The sequence below is a fragment of the Astatotilapia calliptera genome, chromosome 23 (genome assembly GCF_900246225.1).
Source record: "Astatotilapia calliptera chromosome 23, fAstCal1.2, whole genome shotgun sequence".
In the NCBI taxonomy this organism is placed as follows: domain Eukaryota; kingdom Metazoa; phylum Chordata; class Actinopteri; order Cichliformes; family Cichlidae; genus Astatotilapia; species Astatotilapia calliptera.
The window spans coordinates 20,603,677-20,616,162 of NC_039323.1; the positions used below are offsets into that span (position 1 = coordinate 20,603,677).

The window sequence follows — 12,486 nt, forward strand, 5'->3', positions numbered from 1 at the left end:
ACTTTATGTTTCTTATATGTGTTTCATGCAGCTAGTTTCCCTTCAAGTGCATACTACAGCCTCAACTGATGATTTTCACTCACATTTTAGGTGAAAAACCAATGCTCAGCAATAGCCTTTGAGGCCATACATGCCATCAATGAGCTCTACATTCAGCTCCAGAGAACAATGGACCCAGAAGTTGAAACAACAGGCCGAGCTCTATTGCTGAAGCTTGCAATGACCAACAACAACTTTCTACATCAGGAGGTCAATCTGGCGCTTGATGCCATGGTGGAAAATTGCAGCCATGGACGGATTCTGAGCGCTCTGTTTAACACAGGACTGACGTAAGAGGAGAGAAGAAGCTGTAGTGATTTTATTAGAAGACATGAAAGAGAGATCATGTTCACTGAGTTGTGTGTCTAATATTGTCCTTGCTCAGCCATCGCTGTGTTGCAGTGAGGAATAGCACGGCTCAACACCTGCACCAGCTGGCTGACAAACTTGGAGCAGCCGTCACCCTGAAAACAGGAACCTTCACTGAAAGATTTCTAATTGCTGCCTCTAGAATGGCAGGGGATGCTGCACCTGAAGCCAGGTGGGTACTTTTAAATGGGTTTGAAGTGCATTAATGTTTTATTTTCTGTGAGTTTACACAATTAATGAAAATTAATGACAACTGTAATCTTCCACAGGTACCATGGGCGAACAATCATTGAGAAACTGACCCTTCACAAGGACTTTATGAATTTGTGGGTGAAGATTGTCCCTGAAAAAGACAGGCGTCCTGTGGAGAAGAGCCTGAAAAAGACAGGCGTCCTGTGGAGAAGAGCCTGAAAAAGACAGGCGTCCTGCGAAGAAGAAAGAGCTTAGGGAGTTCCTGTGTGTCCAGTTGACGGACAAGGGGTTGTTTGGTGAGCCGGGTCCTGCGGGGGAGGTTGAGCTGGGGGCTGTTGCTGGTGTTTCTGCCTTACACCTTATTGCGGTTTGCCCTGCTCTGAAGAGAAAAGAAATGACCAGGGAGGGTACATCTCCTTCCCCAATAATCCTTCTACAGACAAACTCTCCTACCTGGGGGGAGGTGATGGCACCCGAAAATGATAAAGTAGATAAGGAGTTTAAGCCGTTTGTGTCAAACGGCTTTGTTTCCTTGATAGGAGAAGATCGGCGGACTCCTGTCAGTATTTTGCGAGACACTGGTGCGAAACAGTCGCTCATTCGTGAGGGGGTCTTACCGTTTTCAGCTCAATCCTGTTGTGAGGCGGATGTGTTAGCCTGGGGAGTTAGGATGTGTGTAATACGGGTTCCTTTACACTTGGTGCAGCTTTCATCTCAGTTTTTGTCTGGTGAGGTTAAGCTTGGGGTGCGACCCCAGTTACCGGTTGCAGGTATTGACATCATCTTGGGAAACGATCTAGCTGGCGGCACAGTTTTTCCATCGCCAGAAGTAGTTGATATACCACTTACAGATAACAGTGGTTTCGATCGTGCCACATCAAAGGCTGTTCAAACCGTCAGTGTAAAGACATTTAGGCAGAGGAGAGGTGCGAGTGGATCCCAGCAACAGCAGCAGCAGAATAGGAGGCAGCCCAAGGGGACGAGAGGAACAAATATTCAAACCACAAGGGTCACTGAAGCCACCATGCAATCAGACCCAAGTAGAGTCACTTTTCAGGACAGTCAGCAGCAAAATGCTGAAACCAGGCCACCTGCTAGAAAAAGACAAGGACCTCGACGGCGCAGGAACCGCAGAAGAGGCCAGCTGATGGTGGCTAATGCTCCATCTCCCACCCCTTAAATTTGACACAGACTTTGATTTTGATTCCTCCAACGCGCAATTCATTAAGGAGGCGCTTGAGAAGAAGTTACAGGAGGGGCTGAATCTAAAAGATGGGAATTCTGAGGGAAGAGAAAAGGTGGGGTTGCAGCTGAGTTCGGGGGAGGATCATTTTGGTCCAAAGTGCTACTATGACAAAGCAAAGTCTTTCTTTGACAACTTCTCATCTGATAATGGGCTCAGACTGACGTGGGCAGAGGAGCGAAAGTGCAATCTGGAGACTTTTGGTGTCCCTGGGCGGTTCCTGAGGGGCCAAGGATTCAGAGGTGGACGCCAGTGTTTTGGGGGCGGGTGCAGTGCTCGTGCAGGAGGATGGAAATGGCATTGACCACCCAGTCTGTTTCTTTTCTAGAAAATTTCTAAAACAGCAACCAGCGCCTCATGCGTTGGTCCTTACTCCTACAGGATTTCAACATTGAGATCCGATATATAAGAGCTTAGAGAATGTTATGGCTGATGACTATCCAGAGTTGGGACCAGGAAGCAGAGTTGCAGTCTTACACGCTTCTCTGCAGCTTCTCTCCTCCTGCTACCCCCCCAAAAACCCATCTCCATAGAGACTGTGTCAGCTTCCAAAAAGACAAAAAACAAACTAAAAACCAGCAACAAACAACTTAAACATAAACAATCACAAAGAAAGAACAATACAGTATCCACATCTGAACCAAAGAGTAAAACAGTGAAATGTGGATTATTAAATATTAGGTCTCTCTCCTCCAAGTCTCTGTTAGTACATGACTTAATAATTGATCAACAAATTGATTTACTCTGCCTTACAGAAACCTGGTTGCAGCAGGATGATTATGTTAGTTTAAATGAATCAACACCCCCGAGCCATTCTAACTACCAGAAATCTCGAAGCACAGGCCGAGGGGGCGGTGTGGCAGCAATTTTTCACACCAGCCTATTAATTAATGAAAGACCAAGACAGACTTTTAATTCATTTGAAAGCCTGATGCTTAACATTGTCCACCCCAGCTGTGAAACTCAGAAACCAGTCTTACTTGTTATCATCTATCGTCCACCTGGGCCTTACACAGAGTTTCTGTCTGATTTCTCAGACTTTATATCTAATTTAGTTCTGAGCTCAGATAAAATAATTATTGTGGGTGATTTTAACATCCATGTAGATGCTAAAAATGACAGCCTCAACATGGCATTTAATCTGTTATTAGACTCAATTGGTTTCTCTCAAAATGTAAAAGAACCCACCCACCACTTTAATCACACTCTAGATCTTGTTCTAACATATGGCATCGAACCTGAACATTTAACAGTGTTTCCTGAAAACCCTCTGCTGTCTGATCATTTCCTGATAACATTTACTTTTACAATAATTGATTACACAGCGGTGAAGAGTAGACTTTATCAAAGTAGATGTCTTTCTGAAAGCACTGTAACTAAGTTTAAGAATATAATCCACCCACTGTTATCATCTTCAATGCCCTGTACCAACACAGAGCAGAGTAGCTATCTGAACGCTACCCCAACAGAGGTCGATTATCTTGTTAATAATTTCACCTCCTCACTACGTACGACTCTGGATACTGTAGCTCCTGTGAAAACTAAGGCCTCAAATCAGAAGTACCTGACTCCGTGGTATAATTCTGAAACACGTACCCTAAAGCAGATGACTCGTAATCTGGAGAGGAAATGGCGTGTCACAAATCTAGAGGATCATCATTTAGCCTGGAGAAATAGTTTGCTGCTTTATAAGAAAGCCCTCCGCAAAGCCAGAACATCTTACTATTCATCACTGATTGAAGAAAATAAGAACAACCCTAGGTTTCTCTTCAGCACTGTAGCCAGGCTGACAAAAAGTCAGAGCTCTTTTGAGCCAACCATCCCTTTAACGTTAACTAGTAATGACTTCATGAACTTCTTCACAAATAAAATTTTTATCATTAGAGAAAAAATTACCAATAATCATCCCACAGATGTAATATTATCTACAGCTACTCTTAGTACCATTGATATTAAGTTAGACTCTTTTTCTCCAATTGATCTTTCTGAGTTAACTTCAATAATTACTTCCTCCAAACCATCAACGTGTCTTTTAGACCCCATTCCTACAAAACTGCTCAAAGAAGTCCTGCCATTAATTAATTCTTCGATCTTAAATATGATCAACCTATCTCTAATAATCGGCTATGTACCACAGGCCTTCAAGCTGGCTGTAGTTAAACCTTTACTCAAAAAGCCATCTCTAGACCCAGCAGTCTTAGCTAATTATAGGCCAATCTCCAACCTTCCTTTCATATCAAAAATCCTTGAAAGAGTAGTTGTCAAACAGCTAACAGATCATCTGCAGAGGAATGGTTTATTTGAAGAGTTTCAGTCAGGTTTCAGAGCTCAGCACAGCACAGAAACAGCTTTAGTGAAGGTTACAAATGATCTTCTTATGGCCTCTGACAGTGGACTCATCTCTGTGCTTGTCCTGCTAGACCTCAGTGCAGCGTTCGATACTGTTGATCATAATATCCTATTAGAGCGATTAGAACATGCTGTAGGTATTACAGGTACTGCACTGCAGTGGTTTGTATCATATCTATCTAATAGACTCCAATTCGTGCATGTAAATGGAGAGTCCTCTTCACACACTGAGGTTAATTATGGAGTTCCACAGGGTTCAGTGCTAGGACCAATTCTGTTTACATTATACATGCTTCCCTTAGGCAGCATCATTAGAAGACATAGCATACTTTTTCACTGCTATGCAGTTGACACCCAGCTCTATCTGTCCATGAAGCCAGATAACACACACCAATTAGTTAAACTGCAGGAATGTCTTAAAGACATAAAGACCTGGATGGCCGCTAACTTTCTGCTTCTTAATTCAGATAAAACTGAGGTTATTGTACTCGGCCCTGAAAATCTTAGAAATATGGTATCTAATCAGATTCTTACTCTGGATGGCATTACCTTGGCCTCCAGTAACGCTGTGAGGAACCTTGGAGTCATTTTTGACCAGGACATGTCCTTCAACGCACATATTAAACAAATATGTAAGACTGCTTTCTTCCATTTGCGCAACATCTCTAAAATTAGAAATATCCTGTCTCAGAGTGACGCTGAAAAACTAGTTCATGCATTTATTACTTCCAGGCTGGACTACTGTAATTCATTATTATCAGGATGTCCAAAAAACTCACTGAAAAGCCTTCAGCTAATCCAAAATGCTGCAGCAAGAGTCCTGACAGGGACTAGAAAGAGAGAGCATATTTCTCCTGTTTTGGCTTCCCTTCATTGGCTTCCTGTTAAATCCAGAATTGAATTCAAAATCCTGCTCCTCACATACAAGGTCTTAAATAATCAGGCCCCATCTTATCTTAATGACCTTGTAGTACCATATCACCCTATTAGAGCGCTCCGCTCTCGCTCTGCAGGCCTACTTGTTGTTCCTAGAGTATTTAAAAGTAGAATGGGAGGCAGAGCCTTCAGTTTTCAGGCCCCTCTTCTGTGGAACCAGCTTCCAGTTTGGATTCGGGAGACAGACACTATCTCTACTTTTAAGATTAGGCTTAAAACTTTCCTTTTTTCTAAAGCATATAGTTAGGGCTGGACCAGGTGACCCTGAATCCTCCCTTTGTTATGCTGCAATAGATGTAGGCTGCCGGGGGATTCCCATGATGCATTGAGTTTTTCCTTTCCAGTCACCTTTCTCACTCACTATGTATTAATAGACCTCTCTGCATTGAATCATATCTGTTATTAACCTCTGTCTCTCTTCCACAGCATGTCTTTATCCTGTCTTCCTTCTCTCACCCCAACCGGTCGCAGCAGATGGCCGCCCCTCCCTGAGCCTGGTTCTGCCGGAGGTTTCTTCCTGTTAAAAGGGAGTTTTTCCTTCCCACTGTCGCCAAAGTGCTTGCTCATAGGGGGTCATATGATTGTTGGGTTTTTCTCTGTATCTATGAAGCGCCTTGAGGCGACTTTTGTTGTGATTTGGCGCTATATAAATAAAATTGAATTGAATTGAATTGGCACGGTGGCACGGTGGTTAGCACTGTTGCCGCACAGCAAGAAGGTCCTGAGTTCAATTCCAACATCAGGCCGGGGTCTTTCTGTGTGGAGTTTGCATGTTCTCCCCGTGTTTGCGTGGGTTCTCTCCGGGTACTCCGGCTTCCTCCCACCGTCCAAAGACATGCAGCTTGTGGGGATAGGTTAATTGATTAATCCAAATTGTCACTAGGTGTGAATGTGAGTGTGAATGGTTGTCTGTCCCTATGTGTTAGCCCTGCGACAGACTGGCGACCTGTCCAGGGTGTACCCCGCCTTTCGCCCTATGACAGCTGGGATAGGCTCCAGCGCCCCCCGCGACCCTGAAAAGGATAAGCGGAAGTGGATGGATGGATGGATGGATGAATTGAATTGAATTGATGCCCTCTCTAGGTCGTAAATCAAACATCTTTGTGTGGGGTTGGATGTTTGATTTTTTTTGGGTGGGGGAAACTGTTATGACCCAGTGATGTGTTTGTTGGTGTTGTGCCTCCCACCGGAGGATGGCTGGCGGTATTTTCCCTTTTTTCTCTCCTAGGAGGTGGACACCTGGGCGTGGCTGCTAGGTATCTGGGTGGAGTCTCTACATATCTTCGGACTGGATAATTGATGGACCACCTCCAGTACTTAACGTCCGGATGACAGTCACCTGGGAGTGCTTTTTGGAACCCCGTTGACTCGGTCAGTTGTGTGTTGTGTCATTGTAGTGCAGGCTGTGTGTGTGTCTGTTGCTGGTGTTTTTGCCCCACTGAAAAATCTCCCTTCTCCACCTAGCCCTTCTGCGGAGGAGCTGCGGGTAACGCTGCGCATTAAGGAGGTGGAGCTAAAGAAACAGCAGTTGGAGGTGGAAGCTATGCACTTGAGGATCAGGGCTCACCATCCAGTCACCATCCCCGCAGGCACCCTCCCCGGAGTCATTATCCCCGCAGTCGCCATCTCCGCAGCCACCGGCCTTGATGCCAGGTGGTGGCTTTGATGCGAGTAAACACATCAAAATGGTGCCGGCGTTTCGGGAAACTGAGGTGGATTCGTATTTCACAGTGTTTGAGCGTATCGCAGGTGCGCTGCACTGGCCAAAAGATGTGTGGTCTCTTCTACTCCAATGTAGATTGGTGGGGAAAGCTCAAGAGGTGTGCACCGCTCTTTCTCTGGAGGACAGTTTTGACTATGATATGGTGAAGGCTGCTGTCCTGCGTGCTTACGAGCTTGTGCCAGAGGCTTACAGGCAGAGATTTAGGAATGGGAAAAAATCCGCCAACCAGACCTATGTGGAGTTTGCCAGAGAAAAGAAAACTCTGTTTGATAAGTGGTGTCATGCTACAGCAGTAAAAACCTTGAATGACCTGGGTGAGTTGGTGACGTTGGAAGAGTTTAAAAACCAACTACCAGACACTGTGGTAACCTACTTAAATGAACAGAAGGTTACGACTCTCGCCGCTGCTGCTATACGGGCTGATGAGTTTGTGTTGACACACAAAGTGGTGTTTTCGGTTCCTGCTCACAGTTTTCCGTCTTCCGGTAGCCCGCCCCGATGGTCTCCAAGGGGCACCCGCCGTGCCATCCCCTCATCCATTGAGAACCGCGTGTGTTTTTTTTGCCATGAGCAGGGAGTTGTGTGTTGTGTCATTGTAGTGCAGGCTGGAGTATTCACGTGTACCTCTAGCCTTGCCATGTAAATAATTGTAAATAAGTTAACAAGTGGCGGTCACTTTTTGTTCCTTTGCTGTATAACTTTCATTGTCGCAGCCTAGTAGCCGTGAGAAGCCGTTTTCTTTTGTTGAACAAGTTTTCTCCTGTTTTTCGTTAGATAGTTAGTTAAGTGACTTGTCTTTTGTTTTGGCTTCTTTTTATTTTGGTGTAGGGAAGAGTAGGGATTGTTTTATAGGGAGTTTTGTTTATTGTTTTGGCATTGCTCACTGCCGATGAAAATAAATGGCTGCTTAAATACTTGAAAAAGGTGTCGTTGTTGGGGTTTGTGCGTGGGTGGGAAGTGAGTGGGGCAAACTATTTGTTACGTTTATTTACTTGCCGGGACCAGAACGTAACAAGAGCCTGAAAAAGGCTAATAATTACAGGCAGCAGGTCAGCATCCAGACTAGGCTCTCCTCTCCAGCAGGGCCTGGGTTCCCCAGATGTGACAATGCAAGTCCTGACGAGTACAGAGGAGAAGAGTGGCTGCTACAGTAGCAGCAGCACTCTGAGGCTAAGCTGGGAAAGTCGTTGGAGGTTCAACCATCATGACCACAGACAGTCCCAGTCGCTCTGCGGGAGTAAACTTCTCCATCTTCAGGACTACAAACTATTTCTCTGAAGGACAATATTATTTAGATTTACATTAATTATTATTACATCATTCTTATTATTACATTATTTGTATTATTTCATTATTATTATCACATTTTTAAGATCCTGAATGGACAATGAATGAATAAATCCCTTTTTTTTCATCTGAATTAAAACGGCACTTTGGTTGCACATATACAGTTTCTGTTTTTCTGTCAACAAATATTAATACATTCTTAGTTCTCTTGTTTTCATTTTTAACCCATGATTTTGAATTTTTATCAGGATTCAAAGTCATTTTTATAACATAAAGAAATATTAAATAAATACTAGAAAGCGAAAATTTCAGAAAAATTTTTAAGTCTGCCTATGCTGCTGCTAATCAGTGTAGTTTGCCATTCATACGGCTACAGAGAGCAAAACTCAGCAGAGCAGCCATTCTCCACCATGAACTATGGTAAAAACAAACACCGCTCGCGCCTCACAGATGACAGCTTACAGTTTTGTGTAAAGATGAGGTGACTTCGTACAGCCCCGATTTGCAGACGCTGTGCACAGAGGTTCATGAGCAGAAGTCCCATTGTACCACGGCAGACCCAACAATGTTTGCATGAACACGCTTTGAAGCATTACGTTATGGACCACTTTTCACACATGGTTGGTGTACCCACACAGCCAGCTGTAGCTTTTCAACTCACAGCCCAACACACACAAAAAAAAAACCAGCCGAGAGAGCACAGACTTTACGCCCGTGGGTCCACCTCCCCTGCAGCGGCACTGCAGACCACGCCCTGCCACACACATCAAACACGTAAAATAAATATTTATGCACTTTTGCATTCACTTTTTGTTTTTTGTTATTTTTACACAGTGTTCTGAATGATTAACAATGGTCTACAGCCAATCTTGTGTATTATTATACAAACTTTGGTTGTAAGATTCAGATAACTATTTAATAAAAGGTAAATATTTTATATGAGAGCAAGAAAGAAAAGTATATCTTTGTGTCCCCCTCTCCCTGTTAATGCCCTACCTGGCCCCCTGGCAAAAGCTTTGCTAGATCCACCCCTGCACAGTTACCAGCTGTCAGCTACACAAAAAAAGGAGCTTGGTGTTATTTGTCTCTCAGAAACAGTTGATAACTTTCCTTCAACTCATTCATGTCACCTAAAAGGTAAACCTGTTTCTCCATCACCAGTTCAGCTCTGATGATTCAGTAAGGACATCTCCTGGTTTCGACCAGCCCTTTTTTACAGCTGTGGCTCCAGCAAACATCAGCTGATACTAGAAATTAAAATTAAATGAATTCTAACAACAGCTGATCAAGCTTAACCGTGCTGCTGTTGTTTAGCGCAATGAACAAACGAGAGAAAAGCCGATCATTGATCAGTTTCATGATTGAAGTTTCAACAGGCGAGAGAATGACAGGGGAGGCTGTCATAAAGTTCAACATCAGTAACTTAGGTGCACACAGCTGTCGTGCTAGCTAGCACGCAGAACGAGTTATTGTAACTGTCAGCACAACGAAAATAAACTACACCTAAACTCGGTTTATATCTGACCCAAATAGAGTGCAGTTCGTAACTTCTTACCTGAAATTCAGTTCACCTCACGCTCGGACCGGCAGCAGCCTGCTTCTCCTGCCTTCGGTTTCCCTTATCCACGATTGAGCTCCACGTTAGCCACCACCGGTCGATCGGCGGCCGCCTCGCCACCGGTGTATGTGTCTTTCCCTGCATAGGAGGGTTAGTGGTTAATGTGCTGCCCATTGTGTTGGATTGTCAATGCAACCCTCTTCTCCCACTCTTCACACACTGATAGCAACACCGCAGGAGAAATGCCAGCACAGGCATCCAGTATCCATAGTTTCAGGTGCTGCACATCTCGTATCTTCACACCATAGACAATTGCCTTCAGATGACCCCAAAGATAAAAGTCTAAGGGGGTCAGATCGGGAGATCTTGGGGGCCATTCAACTGGCCCATGACATGACCAATCCACTTTCCAGGAAACTGTTCATCTAGGAATGCTCAGACCTGGCACCCATAATGTGGTGGTGCACCATCTTGCTGGAAAAACTCAGGGAACGTGCCAGCTTCAGTGCATAAAGAGGGAAACACATCATCATGTAGCAATTTCAAACATCCAGTGGCCTTGAGGTTTCTGTAGCCAAGTACAGGATAGGGTAGGGGAAATTAAAGTAAGATGGAGAGAATGGGCCAATAGCTAGATTCGTAGGAGGGATAAAGTGAGTTGCGTGGAGAAGAATGACTGGAGCCACAGGTAAAGTTGCTATGAATTGTATTAAACTATTTAGCAACAATTTAACAGCATTTCATGAACAGGAATGAAAACATAAAATAAAATACAGTGACAGCAATAATAATAACAGTCAGAATCCTATCTCAGCTCAGATATGTCAGTCTTGCCGGCTTAATAGTCAGTGTTCAGTCAAGTCAAATCCAATAGGTCAAAAGTTTGTGATTGGTGCGATTTCGTCCTACCGCACTGTTGCAATTGTTCGTGAGAGAAGAGCAACCTGCCCTTCTGGGCCAACTCAGAATGGCTGTGGTTCGGTTCAAAGGGAAAGGTTCGCCATCTTCCTCGTCAGGAAGAGATCCAGGTCTCACGATCCCATAAAAAAACCTAGCCTGTAAACAACAGGACTATTACTAATTCAGTTCACACTCTAATGATATACATGGCCATGTGTAAATAATGTAAGTGCTATAACAAAACAAGCACAAAACATTAATTCTAATTTCTAACTATAGTCTATACAGTGCATCTTAATCATGAATGCAATCTTTAAGTCACAATCAGCTTATTCTATCATCAATGTGCACATTTCTATCAGAAATCAGAAATAAACCATAAAATATGGTAGATTTTTTTTTACAGTATTGCCCTTTAACTGAATTAAAGGAGCATTGCTTTACACTGCATAGCAATGAAGCAATATATTATTTACACTCAATGTACAGAATAAAATTATGAAAAGAATATACAAAAACCCACAGGCTGTAGTTTTACAGTATGTGGTAACGTATCAGCACAGTAAGAATACACACAGACATCTATCCAGTGCCGCTCGAGCATCAAATGTAACAAAATAAAGTAGATTCATGACCTTTAAGATCAACATTAACTTATTCCATCATCTAATTTTAGTGCATTTAATATTCAACAAGTAATACTAGAACATCATCAGCACACAAGCTGAGTGCTCAAAATGGCTGAACTCCGTGAGAAACCCCGTGTCACTACCCGATCCGTACCGGAAACCCGATCGGTACCCCGCATGCGCGAAAGGTTTCTACTTCCGGTCGTAGCGTTTTACGATAGTTAAAGGTCAGAGTATCTGTTAAGATGTTAAGAATAACAAGTATATCTTAAAATGTTTGCAATAATGAAGCATTTCAGTACAATGTAGACAAAAACGAAAAATAAAAAGATAGTTACGGATCAGGACTCCCCGATCCTTACTGCGCATGTGTAAAGTCTGACCGTACAAATCGAGTCTACCCGATCCGTACCGCGCATGTGCAGATGTTTTCTTCTTCTTCTGTTCGTTTAATGGCAGTGTACTCCCCAGTGTACGAGGATACCGCCACCTGCTGACCGAGCGAATAAACCCTATTGTAAACTGAATTAGCGTCATTACAAACGTGTGTTAAATTTGATTTAGCGATAGTCGAGTGTTTTTATGCTTGTCTGTGAGGAGAGGATTGTTGGAATAGTGATGATTATGATGTGCGCTATCACTGTCAATTGTCAGTAAACACTTCATCTGGCTGCTGAATCTACACGTGAGATATTACAAAGTCTGCATTATTAACTCTGTAATTAGGCGCCATTCTCCTTATTTTACGGTGCTGTTGCTCAATCGGGGGACACTCTCTGTTGAGGAGAAAAGCATGAATTTCTTTGTATACCGATTATTCATTGTTTAAATGTCCCGGGCAGTCGAAAAGGAGGCAGAGCTGTTGAGAAATGCTAGGAGCTAACTGGGCGCTAACCGTATCATTCAAATATATTGGATGTCGCAATGTTGGCAGAGAGGAAGTGACGTAAGATTCGCGCATGCGGGGTACCGATCGGGTTTCCGGTACGGATCGGGTTTTTTTTTTTTTTCAAAATCTTTATTTAAACATCAGTACAATACAAAATGGAATTAAGCAGTATTACAATAATGGTGATGTACTTACAGAAGAATTGTATGCATAGAGGTACGGATCGGGTAGTGACACGGGGTTTCTCACGGAGTTCAGCCATTTTGAGCACTCAGCTTGTGTGCTGATGATGTTCTAGTATTACTTGTTGAATATTAAATGCACTAAAATTAGATGATGGAATAAGTTAATGTTGATCTTAAAGGTCATGAA

At 43.4% G+C, this 12,486-nt stretch overlaps 1 protein-coding gene and 1 pseudogene across 1 annotated transcript in view; one reads left to right on the top strand and one right to left on the bottom strand.

The window, feature by feature from the left end:
• LOC113016637 (leucine-rich repeat-containing protein 31-like) overlaps positions 1-9,844 on the bottom strand; it is a 30,841-nt gene extending 20,997 nt beyond the window's left edge. Inside the window, exon 1 of the mRNA XM_026159621.1 lies at positions 9,694-9,844. The gene's annotated coding sequence lies outside the window, so the exon portion shown is untranslated. The remainder of the gene's footprint in view (positions 1-9,693) is intronic.
• Positions 75-2,285, top strand: LOC113016636 (protein LSM14 homolog B-like; annotated as a pseudogene).
• Positions 9,845-12,486: the final 2,642 nt, after the last annotated feature.